The sequence below is a fragment of the Amblyomma americanum genome, chromosome 6 (genome assembly GCF_052857255.1).
Source record: "Amblyomma americanum isolate KBUSLIRL-KWMA chromosome 6, ASM5285725v1, whole genome shotgun sequence".
Classification (NCBI taxonomy): Eukaryota; Metazoa; Arthropoda; class Arachnida; order Ixodida; family Ixodidae; genus Amblyomma; species Amblyomma americanum.
In genome coordinates this window covers 3,623,708-3,644,497 of record NC_135502.1, presented here as the reverse complement: position 1 = coordinate 3,644,497, position 20,790 = coordinate 3,623,708, and the positions used below count along the sequence as shown (strand labels likewise).

General features: G+C 48.6%; 1 protein-coding gene across 8 annotated transcripts in view; it reads right to left on the bottom strand.

Annotated features, from left to right (window-relative positions):
* The window catches only part of SPR (G protein-coupled sex peptide receptor), a 352,892-nt gene that overhangs the window by 73,371 nt on the left and 258,731 nt on the right, over positions 1 to 20,790 (bottom strand). For all 8 annotated transcript variants that reach the window (XM_077668286.1, XM_077668284.1, XM_077668285.1 and 5 more), the window contains one exon: positions 18,422 to 18,468. The gene's annotated coding sequence lies outside the window, so the exon portion shown is untranslated. The remainder of the gene's footprint in view (positions 1 to 18,421; positions 18,469 to 20,790) is intronic.

Here is a 20,790-nt window from a genome sequence, read left to right as displayed (position 1 = left end):
TGTGGTAGACACAATCCACTTAATGTCGCGTAGAAGCTAGCTGAAGAGTGGTGGAGAGAGACGGGGTTTTTGTTTTTTTGTAGGGAATAATAAATAGCTAGATATATGCTCCGCCTTGACTTCAGCGTCGCTGCATAGGATTACCCATCCCAGTACGCAGTCTCTCCTAGGTAGGCTTGACCGCTACGGCCTGCACCGGATTCGCCATGGCGTTTCCTATGCAAACTATTTCCTCCATGAGGTCGGATTCTCCAGCAGTCCGCTATGTTCGACTGGTCGAGTGCGCGAGACCTTGAACATTTTTCCTTTAGCTGCCGTAATTTTACTGAGCCCCGCAGATAACTGGAAACTCCTTTGGGTGTCCTGCAAGAAAATACAATGTGCCTGGTGCGTATCCTTTGAATCTGCCGTGACGCATCTTAGGTATCCAGTGTAACAAAATGATTGCTAAATTTTTCTAAGGGCGCGGGTATGATACGAACCCCTGAAATTTCTGCGCGTGTGTAACCTCGCTAGTTTTTTGTGTGCATTTGTTTCGTTTCAGCCCCCCCCCCCCCCGCCTTTTTTTTTACAGTGAAAGCTATGTAGCTCCAGTTTACCCATGTAGACCTGCGTTCTACCGCGGAATCTGCAGCGTCATCCCTAGCAGCCTTTTTTACTTTGCGCTTTTCATTAATTTAGCTTAATTGCAGAAATTATTTTAATCACTTCAATTTGCGACTAGCAACGATTGGCAGATTGTGAAGTAGAGAGGAAAATGGCCCTCTCCACGTTTAGGAGAGAATGAAGAAAGAGGGAGGGCGAGAAATGACGGGTGGCCGAGTGGTCATGGCGAGAGCGGACGAATGCGCAACTTTCAGGCATCTGCCACGGCAAGAACCCAGGGGGTGGCTACCGGTGAAAGGAGGAGGTCATGAGGAGGAATGTGCAGCCTGAGGGTGGTTACACGGCAGAATGCAGGGCTGTACAGCTAAACCAACGCGATAAGAGCTTTTGCTGATTCGTGTGCTAAGTCGGTAAGCTTAGCTCTTTTTCCCCCTCATCTGGAGTAGCCTGCCAAGGAGACTACCAGGCAAGCATCTCCAGTGGTCATTTGTGTGTGCGTCCTTCTCCATCTGAAAAGAATTGCAAATCTCTCGAGGTAAGGGACTGGGCTGTGGGTTTAAATGTTTCCTATTTATAAACACTAGCTGTCGTCGGCTGCTATGTTGGCCCATTTATTTTCTCCCCAACTGTTGCAAAAATAGGCAGCACGTTACCAAATCGATTGCGTTAAAGCGCTCGTGTCTCAGAAAAGGCAGTGTCGGCATTGTGGGCCGTTGGCGTTATAACACGAATCTCTTAATAGAAGAACCTTGTGGAGATACGGGGGATCGAACCACGGCCTTTCAGATTCCGAGGCGGGCACGCGCAGAACACGCTATCAAAGCTCGTTGGTTCGTACTTAATAAAAAGTGGACATAGTGAATGCGTTATGGTCTTTGACTTCGAGAAGTGTCTGTGTGTGTACTGATGTGTACATGAGTAATTACAAGTAAGCAAATTTTGAAACGTGGCCCGATAAAAATCGCGTTCTACTCTATAAAAAATTTCTGTTGACAACCATGTATAAATGGAAGTAAATCCGATTAGCTTGCGCTGAGGTAGGACAGTTGGTGTTGTAACCGTGTTCGGTTTGAGTTTGGGTTAATGGAGTTGTGCGCTCCAAAGTGACTCTGGCTGTGAGGGACGCCGTAGTGGAGGGCTTCGGTACTTTTGGTGACTGAGGGTTCTTTACGTGCAGTGGTGACATTGCAGTGGGGTTGTGATTTGAATTTGGAGTTGCGGCGGACGAAAGCTTTGAAGACATCAACTGGTCAGAATGCAGAGCCCTGTGATAAAACAACGGATTCGGCCCTACGGGTGGGAGCGCAGGTGCAACCCTTCGCGACCTCTTCGAGCTTTAGAAGGGCCAACAGCACTGACACTACCCTTGCGCGTCGTTTCATACGGGTGTCAACCATTGCAGTGTCATGGAACTCGTACCTCCCGAGCACCTGTGGTGTACACGCCTGTGTGGTGTTGTGGTCAACGAATGCGAAACCAACGGAGAAACTGCATGCAATTAAAAATTTGTGTTTTGTGAGTGCAAATTGCGCAGTATCTGTCTCACATCTCGGCTGACACCTGAACCACGCCGTAAAGGAAGGGATAAAGAATGGACTGAAAGAAGAAAGGAAGAAGGAGGTGCCGTAGTGGAGGGCTCCGGAATAATTTCGACCCCCTGGGGATCTTTAACGTGCACTGACATCGCACAGCATACGGTGCCTTTGCGTTTCGCCTCCATCGAAACGCGGCAGCCACCGTCGGGTTTGAACCCGGGCACTCCGGATCAGTAGCCGAGCGTCCTAACCACTGAGCCACCGCGGCGAGTTCCAACAGAGACGCAGACCTCCATTACGCAATCTGTCTTTGTTCGACCCGCCGCGGTGGCTCAGTGGTTAGAGCGCTCGGCTACTGATCCGGAGTTCTCGGGTTCGAGCCCGACCGTGGCGGCTGCGTTTTTATGGAGGCGAAACGCTAAGGCGCCCGTGTGCTGTGCGATGTCAGTGCACGTTAAAGATCCCCAGGGGGTCGAAATTATGCCGGAGCCCTCCACTACGGCACCTTTTCCTTCCTTTCTTCTTTCACTCCCTCCTTTATCCCTTCCCTTACGGCGCTCTTCAGGTGCCCAACGATATATGAGACAGATACTGTGCCATTTCCTTTCCCCAAGAACCAACCAACGAACATACCAACCAACGAACCCACCAACCAACCTCTTTCACTGCAAATTTATTTCCTTCTCTCACGGCGTGGTTGCGGTGTCCACCGATATGTGAGACAATTGCTGCGCCTTTCCTTTCCTCTAAAATCACAATTACAATGAAGACGGACAACGTAGCAGCGTCAATGAAGCCTGTTCGTGATCTCTTGGGACAGCGGATGGGCCGTTCTCAGAGGCCTCCTAAGAGACTCCGAGCGATTTATCCACGGGCAAGGCGTCGCGCCGAACAGGCGATGGAGTTCCGTGAACTCCCTGTCAGCACTGGAACACGCTGTCGTGTTCCGCTCTTAAAGGCGAAGCTTAAGCGTCCTTCATTTTTTTGTTGCGTTTAAAGCGAAAGCTTCAATACTCCCTTCTGTAGGTTGTTCGGCGTTTGTTTCACATGGCCTTGAACCGATGAGCGGGAAAGGAGGACGAGGGTGGGGCCGCAAACCTGTTCAGTGCGTGCCTCACCTTCCGTGCACCAAACATTACTCACGCGGAGGAAATCGCCATTGTGTTGGTCGCCGCGGATCCAGACTCTCGAGTCATCATAACCGACTCTCGGAGCGCCTGTCAGACCATTGAACAAGGTCGCATCACATGCAGGCCCTTCAAAATTCTAAACACCGGCGAGTATCAGGGTTTTCCAATCCACCGCACCATTGTATGGGCCCCATGAGAGCGTGTAGGCTTTGAGGGGAATGAGGCAGCTGATTCTGCCACCCGCACGCTCACTCACCTGGCATCGCCTCACCTACAACCAGCGCAGCACGACGAACTCGCACCTTCGACTACTTTCCGTGAGATTTCCCTCTTATACCAAAATATTCACGGTCACTACCATACCCCCCAGTGAATGTCTAAAAAAGCAGACGAGCGCTGGCTTCTCCGTCTGTATATAGCAACACGGTCCTGTGCCCGGCAGTACTGAAGCATTTCAGTCCGGCATTCTCAGGGAAGCGCCCACATTGTGGGCAAGTGTTTGCGTACGCCTATCACATTGTGTGGACTTGACCCCCCCCCCTCCCCCTCCCCAAAAATGCTTCGGTCTCACCCCATCCTCACACTCCCCGAGAGAACTGCGAGGCTGCCCTGCTCAGTTGATCCGACCTTCAGGCCCAACAAGCCTTGGTCTCTCGAGCCCTGGCCGCCGCGGAAGACCCCCCCCCCCCCCCCCCCCTGAATTTTTAACCATGCTGCAGTCGTCACCACGCTCGTGGTGCAGCGCTTGAGCCCAAGCCTTGCAATCGCTGCAGACTCTTCGGTTAGTATAAAAGGATCGTTATGCTTCGGCAGCAGTTATACTTGACTAAGCGAGCTGATAGTCTATTCAAGCAAGACCAAGCTTAGCCAAATATAACTACGCATAACCTTCCACTTTCGCTTTGTCTACTTAGGTTTAGGCGTCTGAAAGCGTTGCTTAATTTTTAGAAAAAGAATTTAGTGGTTATTTGTAGACACGCGCGCTTCTCTTACTTGAGCAGGGTTTAGTGCGCAGCTTGACAACTTGTGAAACTCAAAGTGGGAATTTTGAAGCACCTTGAGCCCGCAGCGTCACCGCCTGTCTGCTGCTGCTTAGGCGGCTTCAACAATGATCCACTGAGTGTCCAATCTTGTTGAAGGATGAATGTGAAATACATGCTGTCGTGTCGAGGTCCTTCGAGGGGCAGAGCTCTTTTAAACTCAGAGGTATGTGCCGTATGATGTCACGTACGAAGCAATTCATTTAGCCGAAATTAGTTATTTCGTACCACCGCTTCATAGGTATATAACAAGGATGTGGAAGCAATTCTAAGCAAAAAATGGCTGCCGCGGTGGCTTAGTTGTTATGACGCGTGGCTGCGAACCGAAAGACGCGGTTTCGATCCCGGCTGCGGTGGTTGAATTTCGATGGAGGCGTAATCCTAGAGGCCCGTGTACTGTGTGATGTCAGTGCAAGTTAAAGAAACCTAGGTGGTAGAATTTTCCGGAGCCGTCCACTACAGCGTCCCTCATAGCCTGAGTAGCTTTGGGACGTTAAACCCCCATAAACCAAATCATAAACCAAATATCTTATAATGACAATTTGCTCGCACCTATGCCTGTCTGTATTTTAGCCTTTTTCGACCAGTGCGATGAGCTGTCATAGAGTGCGCAGGCCGTACCTTCGGAGCGGCATTACGCCAATTACTTTATATAAATTTCTCCTACATACGATCACCTGCCTGGGGCTGTACAGCTATATTCTCTCAGGTTGGAAAGAGTTTGCGGGCTTCGAAGGCCTTAAAGTCGATGCACATTATCGAAAATTGCAGGTAATTAAATTCGGCAGGTTGTAGCATCCCTCCTCCGTTTATGATTTGAGTCAGAGGTGCCATCGTATATTCGACGACGTGCCAACGGTTGCCAACGTAAAAATGCCAGTCTAGGTCTTGATCTTCGCGAGCGAGATTGTGACTCAGGCAGCGCGAAATGTTGAAGCATGATTTCTGCTTTCCGCTAACCTCACCTCAATTTCCACGTGTCGCTCTGCTCTGTGCTCTACAACTGACACCTCGCTCACTAGAAGTAATTTCCGGCTTCAGGTGATATTTCTCCTGAAAGGCGGTTGAGCGTCAACAGCCGATCATATCCTCAGCCGCCACTACTCCTCCTCTCTCCTACGTGCACGGTGACAAAGCAATAAAAGCCGTGCATGTGCATGTATAGAAAATCTCGAATTCAAGAGTTCGCCATTCGGTTGAATGGATCGATCCCCTACCTGCTCCATTCCTTTTGTTCCATTTCTTATCTTGCGATCACAAGAACAGGAGAAGCTCACGTCCTCTTCTCCGCGCGTCAATTCACGCCAGACCCGAAAAAAACCACACACGCACGCATACGCGCACGCACGCACGCACGCACGCACGCGCACGCGCATAAACGCGAACGCACGCATGCAAAAATAGATGCAAATAAAAGTGAACATGACCCTCAGAGGAAGTTGAACTTAGGCTACAAGGAAGAAATACCAGTCTCCGTGACTAATGGGAACGCCAAGAGCCGAAGCCTGCTCATATTTCTGGAAAAGAAAATCCTCAGTGATCTACTCTAGCTAATAAACAGCATCATCTGGTGCCACGTGGCAAGTCCTCGCAAATAAAAAATGCGAATCAAACACTTGAACAGAGCTGATGTTTGAAACGTGAGATTACAAATAATTTGAAGCTTACAGCAAGGCGCTCTCGAGCGGAAACAATCTCGGGCCAGAGAGAGAGAAAGGGAATTTTAATGAAAGAAAGGCGGAGAGGTCGGCCGGTGGTAACAGGGCCCTGGCCTGCTACTCCACACAGGGGAAAGAGAAGAGGAGGAAAAGGAAAGTGTGAATGAAGGCTGATGATGGCATAATACAATGAGTTTCACGGGTGATGTCTATGCACACGCACACACACACACACACAACACTGGCTGGCGCTCACATCGCGGTTACTGGACACACATAAAACTCAAAACTGGTGTCTGCAACACAACACCGACACATGTCATTAACCATGTAGGTTGTGCACAGGCGGTCACAAACGAGTATCCAGGCCTGTTTCACACAAAAAGTTGAGCAGGGCTTTTGTCACACGCCACCAATCAGAACGTCTCGTCCTTGCGCCCAGAAGAGTTTCCTCAGAGAGAGGGCGAGAGTCCAGGTACTCGGGCCAGTACTTGAAATCAAGAGTCTAGCGACGAGGAACACCAGTGCACAGCCGAGTGAGTGAGTGAGTGAAAACTTTATTGGATCTTTCAAGGGTTTCGCGGTTATGAAGTTTCCGTCGTTTTCTCTGGCGTTGGCGACTTGAGGCTTCTCGAGCAAGGGTGGGCCCCTATTCCAAGGCTCCACTGAGTCGTGCTGCATCATTCGCGTGCTGCACTAAGGCCCTTTGGGTCGTGAGCTCGCCGTTGGTGAGCCGACTCTCCCATTGCTCCGCACTCGGGTGTTCGTGTTGGTGGAATGCTTTGTTGCGTTCCCACTCCCACGTGATATGGTAAAGTGTAGGTGTGGCATCGCACCAAGGGCTGGTGGCTCTGTATTGTGTCGGGAACATCTTATTAAGTATGTGCAGGTTAGGAAAGGAGTTGGTCTGTAATCTGCGCCATCCGGTCGCTTCCTCCTTTGTTAGGGCTTTGTGTGGTGGTGGATATCTAATTCCAGCTCCCCTATGCAAGTTCAAGGTCTCTGCGTATCCCCCCTCGCAAGCCTGTAGGCGGAGCTCCGGAGCATTGGACTGCCCTCCTCGGAATGCGTTACCTCGAGCTAGGCTGTCTGCCCTTTCGTTCCCCCCTGTGCCCGCGTGGCCCGGGATCCAGATTAGATTATGCCTGGGTTTCTCCTCGGCGGAGGTTACCCCGCTGAGTATTCAAAGGGCTGTTCTGCTGATCCTGCCCCTCGTGTAGTTCCTGCACTTCTCCTTCGAGTCCGTCAGTATGTTGAGAGATCGGCCCGTTCTGTAGCCTTCTGCTGCCGCCAGCGCAACGGCAATCTCTTCGGCCTCCGCTGTGCCGGCGACCTTTGCCGTGGCACACGTGATCATGTTTCCTTCCTTGCTTACTACTACCGTCGCGACTACGCGTTCTCTCGCGTGGATATACGGCAGCGTCCGTGTATGCGGCGTTGTCTAACTGGGCTAGCGTTCTTTCTACGTACACGGCACTCGCTTTTCGTCTGTTTTCGTAAAGATTGGGGTCCATGTTTTTCGGCAATGGTCCCACGTTAATGGTTTTCCTAAGGTGGTCCGGTACGTCCGCGTATCTGTCTACTAGTCCGCTCGTGTCCCGACCCAACCTTCCTAGGAGCGCTCGTCCCGTAGGGGTGCCTCTGAGTCTCGTGGTTTGCGTTCCCAGCAGAGCTTCGGCGAGCTCGCTGAAGGTGTTGCTGATGCCTAGCTGGAGCAACGTTTCGTTCGATGTGTTCTTGGGTAGGTGCAGAGCAGTCTTGTACGCCTTCCTGAGAATGGTGTCGGCTTGCTCTCTTTCCGCCTTGGTCGTCGCGTGGTACGGCAGGGAGTACGTGACTCGGCTGACAATTAGGCTGTTGACTAGCTTGAGAGTGTCTTCTTCCTTCATTCCGTATCTCTTTTGGGAGACTGTTGATCATACGGCCCACCTGCTCTGCCACCTTGCTCAGAAGGCTTATGGTGTGGCTGCATTTCTGGCTTCCTTGCAACCACATGCCCAGGATCCTTATCATGTTCTTTTCCGGGATGTTCTGTCCCTCGAGAACGACCTCCAGTGTCGCTTGGGTGGGATACTTGCCGACCCTTAGGAGTTCCGACTTCTCCGTCGATCATCTTAGGCCCCTCTCTCTGGTGTAATTTTCTACGCAGATTGCCGCTTCCTGTAGTTTTTTTTGCTTCTCCCCGAGTGATCCTTGGGTGACCCATATCGTGACGTCGTCGGCGTACATCGCGTGTTGGATGCCCTGGATCTCCTTGAGCCGTCTTGCGAGTCCAATCATTGCCACGTTGAAGAGGACGGCGATATGACGGATCCTTGGGTTGTGCCTTTGCACGGCGTGGGGAAGACGTCGCTTCTCAGCTCGCCCAGCCCCACGGTCGCCGTTCTGTCGCTCAGGAAGGCTCTGACGTAATCGTGCGTTCTCCTCCCGCAGTTGGTGTTGTTGGTGCCTTCCATGATGGCCGCGTGGCTTACGCTGTCGAAAGCCCCCTTTATGTCGAGGGCCATGACGACGTTTTCGCCCGCCTTCGGCATCGTCTCGAGCACTTCCTCTTTGAGTTGGAGCAGCACGTCTTGCGTAGAGAGGTTGGCTCTGAACCCGTACATGCTGTCCGGGTACCATTGTTCGTTCTCCAGGTGCGACTGGATTCTCTTCGTGATCACTTTCTCGTACAGCTTGCCCAGGCACGACGTTAGAGATATCGGCCTGAGGTTCTCGAACTGGAGCTTCTTGCCCGGCTTCGGAATCATCACGACGACGGCGTGTTTCCACTCCGCCGGCACTCTTCCCTCTTGCCAGAGCTTGTTGAGGTAGGTCGTAAGCTGATCTATCGCCTCGTCACTGAGGTTCCTTATTAGCGAGTTCCGGATCTTGTCCGCCCCCGCCGCGTGCACGCCGAACATTTTCCAGGCGCGCTTAATAGTTCGGCTTCCATGTTCAGCCTTTTATGTTAAGCGATAATGAATGCACATGAGACCTCTGGGCGCACTGAAGCTCAGTTTGGAGCCGTGGTGTTATTCGCTGATAAAAGTTTGCCTGCTTCGACGAGGCAGCGTCAAGACGTATTGCACGGCAGCTTTTTCACTTGAATTTTTAAACTTGCTGACAACCCTATTCGCCTTTATTTTTATATGTCCCTCCGCTTCACAGTTGTGTGTGCTTCGATGGAGCACACTTTGACTGGAAGAATTGAGCTTAAATAATGAACTCCGTTATGCTTTTATTGTGCTAAGGAGGCGTACGGTTTTGGCGTAGGCGTCCAATGTTTCTCAACCAAGGCGGCAAGAACCCGCCTTTCAAGTAGGCAAAGCTGCCAGGCTACGTAGGAAGGTGGGATGGAAGTTTTTTCTTTTTTTTGATGTGTGAAGAGAATGCTTTCTTTGTCTGCAGGAACGAAAAGTTGCTAGGCGAAAAGCCAGTGTCAGCTCCGACTTTCGTGACTCTTGTACTGAAGTCACGACTATGTATCTTCATAACAATATTTAAAATTTTGTTAGATCTGAGAGAACTTGTTTCACAAGTTGGAATGGTATTAGATAACTATAGCGCAATTGATGAGACACAGTAGACGATTTGTTGCGTCTTCCCTACTGCGCCTTATCAATTGCTCTGTAGTTATGCTTAGATCCAATTTTGACCAAATATATATATATATATATGTATATATATATATATATATATATATATATATATATATATATATATATATATATATATATATATATATATATATATATATATATATATATATATATATATATATATATATATATATATATATATATATATATATATATATATGGCCTTTTTGTACCTTGAGTCATCAGTATAGTAATTGCGGTTTGGAGGTGTTATTACTGCATTGGTCAACAGTATTTTCACTCAAGCATTTGTTCCCGCTTTCTGGAAATGAGCAGGTAATTTCTTTCACCGTAATCTATTAAACGCACAGACAGGTCAGCACGCACAATCATGGCACGCTATACTTACACAATGCTTAAGCAATGGCACAAATTATTAGACCCGGATTTGTTACTTTCCACAGTACATGCAACTTAAAAGAAAACCGCAGGTTAGGCGTGACTACTTCACACACCCAACAATTCTGAACAAAGGCATTTTTCAACGGGAAAAAGTTTATGAACGCAATTTTTTTATATCGTAACATTTAACACTAACACTCAATATGTCCGCAATCTTCCGTAAGCAAGCTTGCATTTTTGCGAGATCAAAGTTTTCGCTATCGTCAATAGCGTTACACATTGCTAATCTACGGCAGCATTAACTGCCGGATGCTAGCGATGGAAAAAAATTTAAAGGAAGGATTTTGCCATGAATGGAAGCAATGCACCATTGCCTTTAATATTTTCATAACACCACCTTACAATTTTTGTCCAAGAATGTTGCGTATGAATATGCCCAGCATACTTCCGTACATTAAAAAAAATTTTGCTCCGCCTCTTGAGGGCCCGCAATCCAACCTTAAGAGGCATAATGAACGAAAAGCTGATAATCCGAACTTTGCTTTGCGTTTGAGTATAGTTCATGGCATCTGCGCCTTGTTTCGTGAATGATTCCCAAGTTTCCCAGACACCCTCAACGCCATATGGAGCATGCACAAACTTTCGCCAAGTCATTATGAGAAAATTACCGCGTCTCCTGTAATCGACAGTCGATGTAAGCATGAAATGGTTACGGGCGTCTTTCGCTGCTGTTTCTCCGCCTCCTGCAGGCACTGTTCATCTAGCTGGGCAGCGCGCTGTCTCTCTGGAATCTCTCGCTGCCTGTCATCCCGCCTCCTTCAGGCGCTGTTCTAGTAGGGCAGCGCGCTGTCTCTCTGGCATCTTTCGTTGCCTGCCGTTCCGCCCCCTTCAGGCACTGTTCTTCAAGCTGGGCAGCGCGCTATCTATCTGGCGTCTTTCGCCGCCTGGCGTTCCGCCTCCTTCAGGTACTGTCCTTCTAGCTGGGCAGCGCGCTGTCTCTCTGGAATCTCTCGCTGCCTGTCACCCCGCCTCCTTCAGGCACTGTCCTTCTAGCTGGGCAGCGCGCGGTCTCTCTGGCGTCTTTCGCTGACTGTCGTTCCGCCTCCTTCAGGCACTGTCCTTCTAGCTGGGCAGCGCGCGGTCTCTCTGGCGTCTTTCGCTGACTGTCGTTCCGCCTCCTTCAGGCACTGTCCTTCTAGCTGGGCAGCGCGCGGTCTCTCTGGCGTCTTTCGCTGACTGTCGTTCCGCCTCCTTCAGGCACTGTCCTTCTAGCTGGGCAGCGCGCGGTCTCTCTGGCGTCTTTCGCTGCCTGTCATTCCGCCTCCTTGAGGCGCTGTTCTAGCTGGGCAGCGGGCTGTATATCTGGCGTCTTTCGCTGCCTGTCGTTCCGTCTCCTTCAGGTGCTGTCCTTCTAGCGGGGCAGCTGGCTCTCTCTGGAGTCTTTTGCTGCCTGTCGTTCGGCCTTCTTCAGGCGCTGTTCTAGCTGGGCAGCGGGCTGTATATCTGGCGTCTTTCGCTGCCTATCGTTCCGTCTCCTTCAGGTGCTGTCCTTCTAGCGGGGCAGCGGGCTCTCTCTCTGGAGTCTTTTGCTGCCTGTCGTTCGGCCTTCTTCAGGCGCTGTTCTAGCTGGGCAGCGGGCTGTATATCTGGCGTCTTTCGCTGCCTATCGTTCCGTCTCCTTCAGGTGCTGTCCTTCTAGCGGGGCAGCGGGCTCTCTCTGGAGTCTTTTGCTGCCTGTCGTTCGGCCTTCTTCAGGCGCTGTTATAGCTGGGCAGCGGGCTGTATATCTGGCGTCTTTCGCTGCCTGTCGTTCCGTCTCCTTCAGGTGCTGTCCTTCTAGCGGGGCAGCTGGCTCTCTCTGGAGTCTTTTGCTGCCTGTCGTTCGGCCTTCTTCAGGCGCTGTTCTAGCTGGGCAGCGGGCTGTATATCTGGCGTCTTTCGCTGCCTATCGTTCCGTCTCCTTCAGGTGCTGTCCTTCTAGCGGGGCAGCGGGCTCTCTCTCTGGAGTCTTTTGCTGCCTGTCGTTCGGCCTTCTTCAGGCGCTGTTCTAGCTGGGCAGCGGGCTGTATATCTGGCGTCTTTCGCTGCCTGTCGTTCCGTCTCCTTCAGGTGCTGTCCTTCTAGCGGGGCAGCGGGCTCTCTCTGGAGTATTTTGCTGCCTGTCGTTCGGCCTTCTTCAGGCGCTGTTATAGCTGAGCAGCGGGCTGTATATCTGGCGTCTTTCGCTGCCTGTCGTTCCGTCTCCTTCAGGTGCTGTCCTTCTAGCGGGGCAGCTGGCTCTCTCTGGAGTCTTTTGCTGCCTGTCGTTCGGCCTTCTTCAGGCGCTGTTCTAGCTGGGCAGCGGGCTGTATATCTGGCGTCTTTCGCTGCCTATCGTTCCGTCTCCTTCAGGTGCTGTCCTTCTAGCGGGGCAGCGGGCTCTCTCTCTGGAGTCTTTTGCTGCCTGTCGTTCGGCCTTCTTCAGGCGCTGTTCTAGCTGGGCAGCGGGCTGTATATCTGGCGTCTTTCGCTGCCTGTCGTTCCGTCTCCTTCAGGTGCTGTCCTTCTAGCGGGGGGCAGCGGGCTCTCTCTGGAGTCTTTTGCTGCCTGTCGTTCGGCCTTCTTCAGGCGCTGTTTTAGCTGGGCAGCGGGCTGTATATCTGGCGTCTTTCGCTGCCTGTCGTTCCGTCTCCTTCAGGTGCTGTCCTTCCAGCGGGGCGGCGGGCTCTCTCTCTGGAGTCTTTTGCTGCCTGTCGTTCGGCCTTCTTCAGGCGCTGTTCTAGCTGGGCAGCGGGCTGTATATCTGGCGTCTTTCGCTGCCTGTCGTTCCGTCTCCTTCAGGTGCTGTACTTCTAGTGGGGCAGCGGGCTCTCTCTCTGGAGTCTTTTGCTGCCTGTCGTTCGGCCTTCTTCAGGCGCTGTTCTAGCTGAGCAGCGGGCTGTATATCTTTCGTCTTTCGCTGCCTGTCGTTCTGTCTCCTTCAAGTGCTGTACTTCTAGCGGGGCAGCGGGCTCTCTCTCTGGAGTCTTTTGCTGCCTGTCGTTCGGCCTTCTTCAGGCGCTGTTCTAGCTGAGCAGCGGGCTGTATATCTTTCGTCTTTCGCTGCCTGTCGTTCCGTCTCCTTCAAGTGCTGTACTTCTAGCGGGGCAGCGGGCTCTCTCTCTGGAGTCTTTTGCTGCCTGTCGTTCGGCCTTCTTCAGGCGCTGTTCTAGCTGAGCAGCGGGCTGTATATCTTTCGTCTTTCGCTGCCTGTCGTTCCGTCTCCTTCAAGTGCTGTACTTCTAGCGGGGCAGCGGGCTCTCTCTCTGGAGTCTTTTGCTGCCTGTCGTTCGGCCTTCTTCAGGCGCTGTTCTAGCTGAGCAGCGGGCTGTATATCTTTCGTCTTTCGCTGCCTGTCGTTCCGTCTCCTTCAAGTGCTGTACTTCTAGCGGGGCAGCGGGCTCTCTCTCTGGAGTCTTTTGCTGCCTGTCGTTCGGCCTTCTTCAGGCGCTGTTCTAGCTGAGCAGCGGGCTGTATATCTTTCGTCTTTCGCTGCCTGTCGTTCCGTCTCCTTCAAGTGCTGTACTTCTAGCGGGGCAGCGGGCTCTCTCTCTGGAGTCTTTTGCTGCCTGTCGTTCGGCCTTCTTCAGGCGCTGTTCTAGCTGAGCAGCGGGCTGTATATCTTTCGCCTTTCGCTGCCTGTCGTTCCGTCTCCTTCAAGTGCTGTACTTCTAGCGGGGCAGCGGGCTCTCTCTCTGGAGTCTTTTGCTGCCTGTCGTTCGGCCTTCTTCAGGCGCTGTTCTAGCTGAGCAGCGGGCTGTATATCTTTCGTCTTTCGCTGCCTGTCGTTCCGTCTCCTTCAAGGGCTGTACTTCTAGCGGGGCAGCGGGCTCTCTCTCTGGAGTCTTTTGCTGCCTGTCGTTCGGCCTTCTTCAGGCGCTGTTCTAGCTGAGCAGCGGGCTGTATATCTTTCGTCTTTCGCTGCTTGTCGTTCCGTCTCCTTCAAGTGCTGTACTTCTAGCGGGGCAGCGGGCTCTCTCTCTGGAGTCTTTTGCTGCCTGTCGTTCGGCCTTCTTCAGGCGCTGTTCTAGCTGAGCAGCGGGCTGTATATCTTTCGTCTTTCGCTGCCTGTCGTTCCGTCTCCTTCAGGTGCTGTACTTCTAGTGGGGCAGCGGGCTCTCTCTCTGGAGTCTTTTGCTGCCTGTCGTTTGGCCTTCTTCAGGCGCTGTTCTAGCTGAGCAGCGGGCTGTATATCTTTCGTCTTTCGCTGCCTGTCGTTCCGTCTCCTTCAAGTGCTGTACTTCTAGCGGGGCAGCGGGCTCTCTCTCTGGAGTCTTTTGCTGCCTGTCGTTCGGCCTTCTTCAGGCGCTGTTCTAGCTGAGCAGCGGGCTGTATATCTTTCGTCTTTCGCTGCCTGTCGTTCCGTCTCCTTCAAGTGCTGTACTTCTAGCGGGGCAGCGGGCTCTCTCTCTGGAGTCTTTTGCTGCCTGTCGTTCGGCCTTCTTCAGGCGCTGTTCTAGCCTTTGCGTTTCGCATCCATCGAAACGCGGCCGCCGCGGTCGGTTTAGAATCCGGGAACTCCGGATCAGTACCCGAGCGACCTACCTACTGATATTCAGCGGCTGGTACCCTGGAGCGGCTCTTTCTCGATTTTTGCAACTCGTTTGAAAAGCACCTAGCATTTGTATGCCAGTCCTGTACGAACGAGTGCTTAGAGAGCCGAGAGCATCGTCTTGTTAAATCGCGTTCGGTACCTGCATGATCCCGTTTCGGTTCTCGGAGGACGGAAAAATGAAGCCTGGATGTTGGCTACCGGTTTTGGCTCGACGTCACCTCAAGGTCACCGACAACGGTAGCTAAAGCATTTCATGCTTAAAATAAACAGCAGGATAGAGGTGTTCGTTACAATAGACGAGTTCCTCTTTTGAACGCGCCTTTTCAGCTTGTTTCTTCAATTATCTTACACCAACTGGCCCATGAAGCTACTCTTCTTCGCCAAGTTAGTTTTATTGACCGATTGCCTCGCTTAATGTTTTCTTTAAAACGGGTTGACGATATAAAGCATAGTCCAGCGGACTATGTGAAAGATTTCGCTTTCACGAGCCTCGCGGCTTAGTGGCTACGGCGCTCCGATGCTGAGCCCAAGTTCGCGGGATCGAATCAAGGCCACGGAAGCCGCATTTCTATGAAGGGAACATGCAGAACAGCCGGTGTGCTGTGTAAATGCGAACATCGAGGTGTCTAAATTGATCCTCTGCCCTCGGTCCGTCATAGCTCACGTGCAGCTTTTGACTTTAAGTCCTACATGCGGCTTTCGTATTGATGATCTGTATTCGAATAGTGCACAGGCCGAGAAAGGAAAACATTGAAAGGAAAACGAAATTTTTTTAGTTTGCACCTTTTAGCTGTCTAAACCTAGAAGCGCAACAACGAGCTAGGAGTTGAGCTGCTTCATATTCGTACTGAGCAATTTCTACTGCTCAAAAGCTAGTGCAGCTTCTGAGAATGCCTTTACAAATGCCTTCGGGAGCCTATTTCATTTGCGACGCCTGCCGGTCCCACAGTTTTCAGCACCAGTGCAAGCATAAACTAAGGACACTTATTGTTTTTCGTTTAATTTTTGGTATCTTGAATCGAACAGCGTAACATGATGCACGCACACGATCTAAGACACAGACACAGATCGTGCTATCTGTTTCAGGACGCTTCAAGACCAACTAGTGCGCCAGAATGTCTTAACGTAATATTTGGTGACCTTGTAAGCTGCACGAAGTCAGCAGATCGCACTGACTTGCTCGGCAGCGCCTCCCAACGGAGCTTAAATAAAGGCAATAGTATTTCGAGAAGGCTGGGATGATTCAGTGGTTCAACCATGATGAGAGAGCTGAACTTTCCCTGGCCGGGGGCTTGTTGTTAGAAAATGCTTTTAGCTAACGGCGCTCAATCAGACATGCTACGTCAGCCTCTCTCAGAGCCCTTCCAGAAAGTCTAAATAGGAGAAGATTGCAGCGGAAAAAACTGCAATATGAGTGGTCACTTTCCGGTATTCGCAAGTCCCGTTCTGACGAAAAATTGAATTTGCGTTGGATTTGTTTTTTTAAAGCAAAATGTCAGAGGCTTAAGCACTCAACGTTGCCTTTCTACAACTCGCGCACGTAATGAAAAATGATTGATATTTTCAGAATCCATATTGCAAGAAATGTGCAGAGGTCACCCCTACTGTAGAGATCTGGTTGCAAAGCTCCTTAATTCCTTCCGCCATAATAAAACTGGAATTTAGGCTTATATAATTTCGGATACAAGTGGCGAATGGTCAATATTTTTTATTTCTCAATTTATTTTTTCTCAACTATCGGGTCTTCATCTGCCTCGTGACAAAAAATATAGGCAAATATGAGATGCCAATTTAAAAATAATGTTTTTCTTTTGATTTGTGGTTGTCGAGAATTGTGTGCGAATGGCTCTTCTGATAGTCCCGGTATGTTGCGAATTCTGCAGGGTCCCGACAATAGAGCATCGCCATCTTGTTATCAGCATATAGAAGAGAGATCAGAGCTTCCACTACCTTGAATGCCGTATTTCTCAGACCAAAAGCAAAAAATATGGGATGCGATAAAAGACGAAAACAAGGGAATAAATTTTAAGGTTGACTTTTTAAAGCTTTTTATGTGAGTGCTATCTCTCTTCCCTTCAGCATTCCGTAACAAATGAAGCAGTTTTTTTTTTGTGCATGAACTCTGAGACGTTGAGGAGTGCAATAAAGATCTAGATTTTCTATCGCAGTTTTTAAACTTATTTTTTTTTAATGTTTTCTTGTAAATATGCTTGCTGGAGTTGAAATTTTATTTGCTTGAGCGTTGTATGTATAAAAAATCTAATACCCTTATACGAAGAACTTTCCTTTATAAATATTTTGTTAATTATGCAACACAGCATGTGTGATGTTACCAGGGAGTTCACTCCAGTCACTGAAAAACAATAGCAGTTAATTTAATACAAAATGCAGTTCTGAAATCAGGATCAAAAGTTTCACGTTTGAGCAAGATTTGGCTACATTTCATGCATAAATACACTCTTACGATTTCTGTCTGTGTAAAGCCCTAATAAAAGGTGAAAAGCAGAATAACTTTCTATCACAGTTGGCCAACATAGGTAAAAACCGTCAAGCATTTCATACACAGCAGAAGGAACAATGGGAGTTTCCTTCGTCAAGAACAAATTACGGAGTTGAAGTGCTGTCGAACATATTTCGAAGACTGTTAAATAACCCTCCTAATAATGATACGATACATGAATATATAAGAAAAGTGAACATGTTATACACTTGATTTGTATTATTGCATGTATATTCTGACGAATGGAGATTTGGTTGCGTTTACTTTGCATATAAGTGCTTTGTGCTATATTGGAATTTTTTGTAACACCTCAGAGAGACATAGCTACTTTCTTTTGCTGTGTAAATTTTTATATTATTTCTGTATTTGTATTATCGTTTGATGTCTCTCAGTATTAATTTTTCTCGTAAAAGAAATTTTCACAAATTGTGTTGTTTCTTCATGTTTCCCGTACCGCTTATACTCTTGTCTGCCCCGGCCCTTATGTATTAGGTGTTGCGAGCTTGTCAAGCTGCCCGCAAGGAAACTTTTCCTCTCTCCCCTTCATGTGCTTCACTGCGTAGAATAAATGAAATGAAATGAAACATAGTTTTAATTGCTGCATCCTCGATTCAGATGCCCTGTAGTTGTCATACGAAGGGTGTGCAAAAGCAAACGAGGAAGTATAAATTTTAACTTTAAAAGAATAGACATCAGCAATTAAAGAGCTGATCATGGTACATAATGCGTATTCAAATAGAGCCGCCACTATAAAGGCGTTACACCTGCCGAACACTGGGTCTTTACAGAGTAAAATAGATGTGACACACAAAACCTTTATGGTTATTTTTCATCTCTTATTTAACAAGGCGAGCAAATTAGTGCCCAACGCTCCCATATTTCCTGCACATCAGTATCTAGCGTCGTCTATTGGCAGCCACCAGCGAACCCAGCGCAGCTAAGTGGAGATACTTTGAACTTTGAATTTGGAGAAAAGTATGAATCCCCGAGAGAGTCTGCGAAAAAAAACAAATGATCATGACCGGCTCTTTCTAATCGCTGCAAAATATTACCTCTAAAATGTTTGCTTCCCTCCTATCAACTTTTACCGACGGCCATAAGAAATCAACAGGGTGTACTGAACTTTCGAAATTCTCTTGGAGATTGTGCATGTTCAGCGGCACGTGGCAGTTGATAGCCGCCGTGCAAACTAGACGCGTTTCTACAGATTTACTTTGGCTTGAACAATGCGGGCGCAGTCTCCTTTTTGTCGTAAGCCGTGTACTGTCAACCTTCAGCCCATTGTATTTTTTTGCTGATAACGCGTGAAGATATTCTTTCGTATGAACGCCATTTACGCCAAGTTGTCTCCACCCGGATAGAAGTTACTAATGTGCGAAAATAACGCACTTCTTACCGATTAGGCGGTGGAAGTCTTCCTGGTGCGTTGTCATGCGTGAGTGCCTGCGAAAAGAGACAGAGAAGAACAATATAGTTATTCTGATCGGAATATAAATGAAAATAAAAATCGCCAAATTTGAACTTTACAATTGTCGCCAGCTATTCGTCCCTTTCTCAAGGTTTCTGTCTCCATTTCGCTGGACACATTTATTATCAGATGAATAGATAAATGAGTTTAGAAGCGCGTCATAAGTGTCCTTTTGCATAGATACATTTAGCACAGGGAGTAAATTGTAACAGTAACATATAGGTGATCGTGTGGTACCGAAAAAGCCTAATTTTTCAAAACAGCCCTTAACAACGAGCTGACAGGTGTGTGATGAAATTTGGTGCCACAGATGAAATTTGGTGCCATAGATTACCCATCGGCGATCGACATTAAAAGGTGTCAAATAACACGCAGATACCAATGACAGACAGGAGCTCAGTGCAAAAAAAACTATTATCCACTAGACGCCTGATGGTGCCTCAGCGCTCAATTTGATGTAGCGACAGCATAGGTTTCAAGAAACGGTAGGTCTGGAGATTTCTCGGCATCCTGAAAGAAATTACACCAGTAGCTCGAAAATGAAAAAAAAAACCTGAAAAAAAAATGGAAACAGAAACTCTGGCACTTTGCTCTAGTTTTCCGCTTGTTAAGAATCAGAACCATCTGCCTTGTTATGTACACCTAAGTAAAACTCCATTACAACAGCACGATGAAGAAGAAAAAACAAAGCACCCCACCGCCAATGTTGGTTGTCATTTTTTGTACACAAAATTGATAGTTACTATAGAAAAAATTGTCTGCCTGACTATCACATTTCACTGAGCCGGAGTAAATGCTTTGTCATCAACGCGCCTCAGTCATGACTCAGTTTCGAAACGAACTCCCATTGGACATGGCAGAGAGAGAGGGGGCAGGCACATATTAAGTTAGCAAGGGAGGGGAATGCCTGTTTTTTCTTCCTTCCCCGGTGACTTTTTTCAGGTCAACGCAGGCAGTCATACAATGACACCTGTCCCAGCAGGACACGCAGCCTTTGAAGCCAACGTTCGCTATCTCTCCACGCTCCACAACGCCGGATTCCTATCTGCTGAGCTGACCTATTTCTTTTCGCAGCTTTGTAGGTGAACTGCTTAATCCACTTTAAGAGCCATCATCATCGACAAGATTCACGCTCACCATCCTAACACACTTCCCACTTCACTCCTTCCTTTCCCTCACCGGGCCTTCCTCCTCGGAGTGAAGGGCCTTTTTAAACTCCACAAATCATGAGCGCGTTGCCCAGACGAAGACAAGGCGTCTTGTCGTACGTTCGCAAGCACCCTGAGGTTTTCTCCTCCCTTGTTCACTTCGTGTTTTTCACGTTCGAAATGCACGTTATATTCATAGAAATGATCATCCACTATCCCGCACCATATTATTATCACAAATGGAATGAATTGTCTCCGAGGACAACGCAATCGAACTAATACAAACAAGAAACTATAAACAATCTTTGCTCCATGGTTTGGGAAACAGTACTGCAGCGAAAACGGCTGTGCTCGGGGCTGGTTGTTGCCGCTCTGAGAACAATGTTCAATTTCAAAAGATAACGCTCACTAATGCGTCTAAAGAATACTCGGAAGTGTAGAGACACAAAGACAGTACGTGACAGTAGATAAGTTTTCTTGATGTTTAGCAGCATTGTGTGCAATCTGCGACTGTTTTTCACGGTTGTTCTTCAGCCAGTTGAAAGAGCTGCGCTCTGCTGCCTCTGAAAAACGGCAGCGCTAAACATAACACGGAAGAAGACTCAATACAAGTTAGCGATATTACTCGCATTGTTTGATATTAATTGTTTTGAAGTCAGTCGGTGTTGCTCAGAATCATCTTCATCTCATATCCTAGTGTTCGATGTGCACAATATTCGGTAATAGGCTAAGAGCCTAAAATATAACCGTAAGAGTTTTCTGTCAGTAAATAATAGAATGGACATTTAAAAGTCTAGAAATTGAGCGCGGTTTACATGTGTCTATTTTGGTAGCACGCACACTTCGACTTTGAAGCTGGAATAACTATTCGCGCAATTACCTACATGAAAGCAATGGCAAATAGATTTTTTATTTTTGTCGAATGCACACATAGAAAATAAAAATTGATTTCAGGGATTCTTACCGAGTCCCTAGCCCATTTAGACATTCGTATAAGAAATATCCTCTCAAAGGGCACACATTTACTAGTCCCTGCAAGAGGGAAAAATGATAAAGTAAAACTAATATACTCAAATTAAGCAGGAAACCTGCGCGCGAGTAGATAAATACATTTTTGTTCAACCATTCGCCAACATGAAAGTAAGCTGA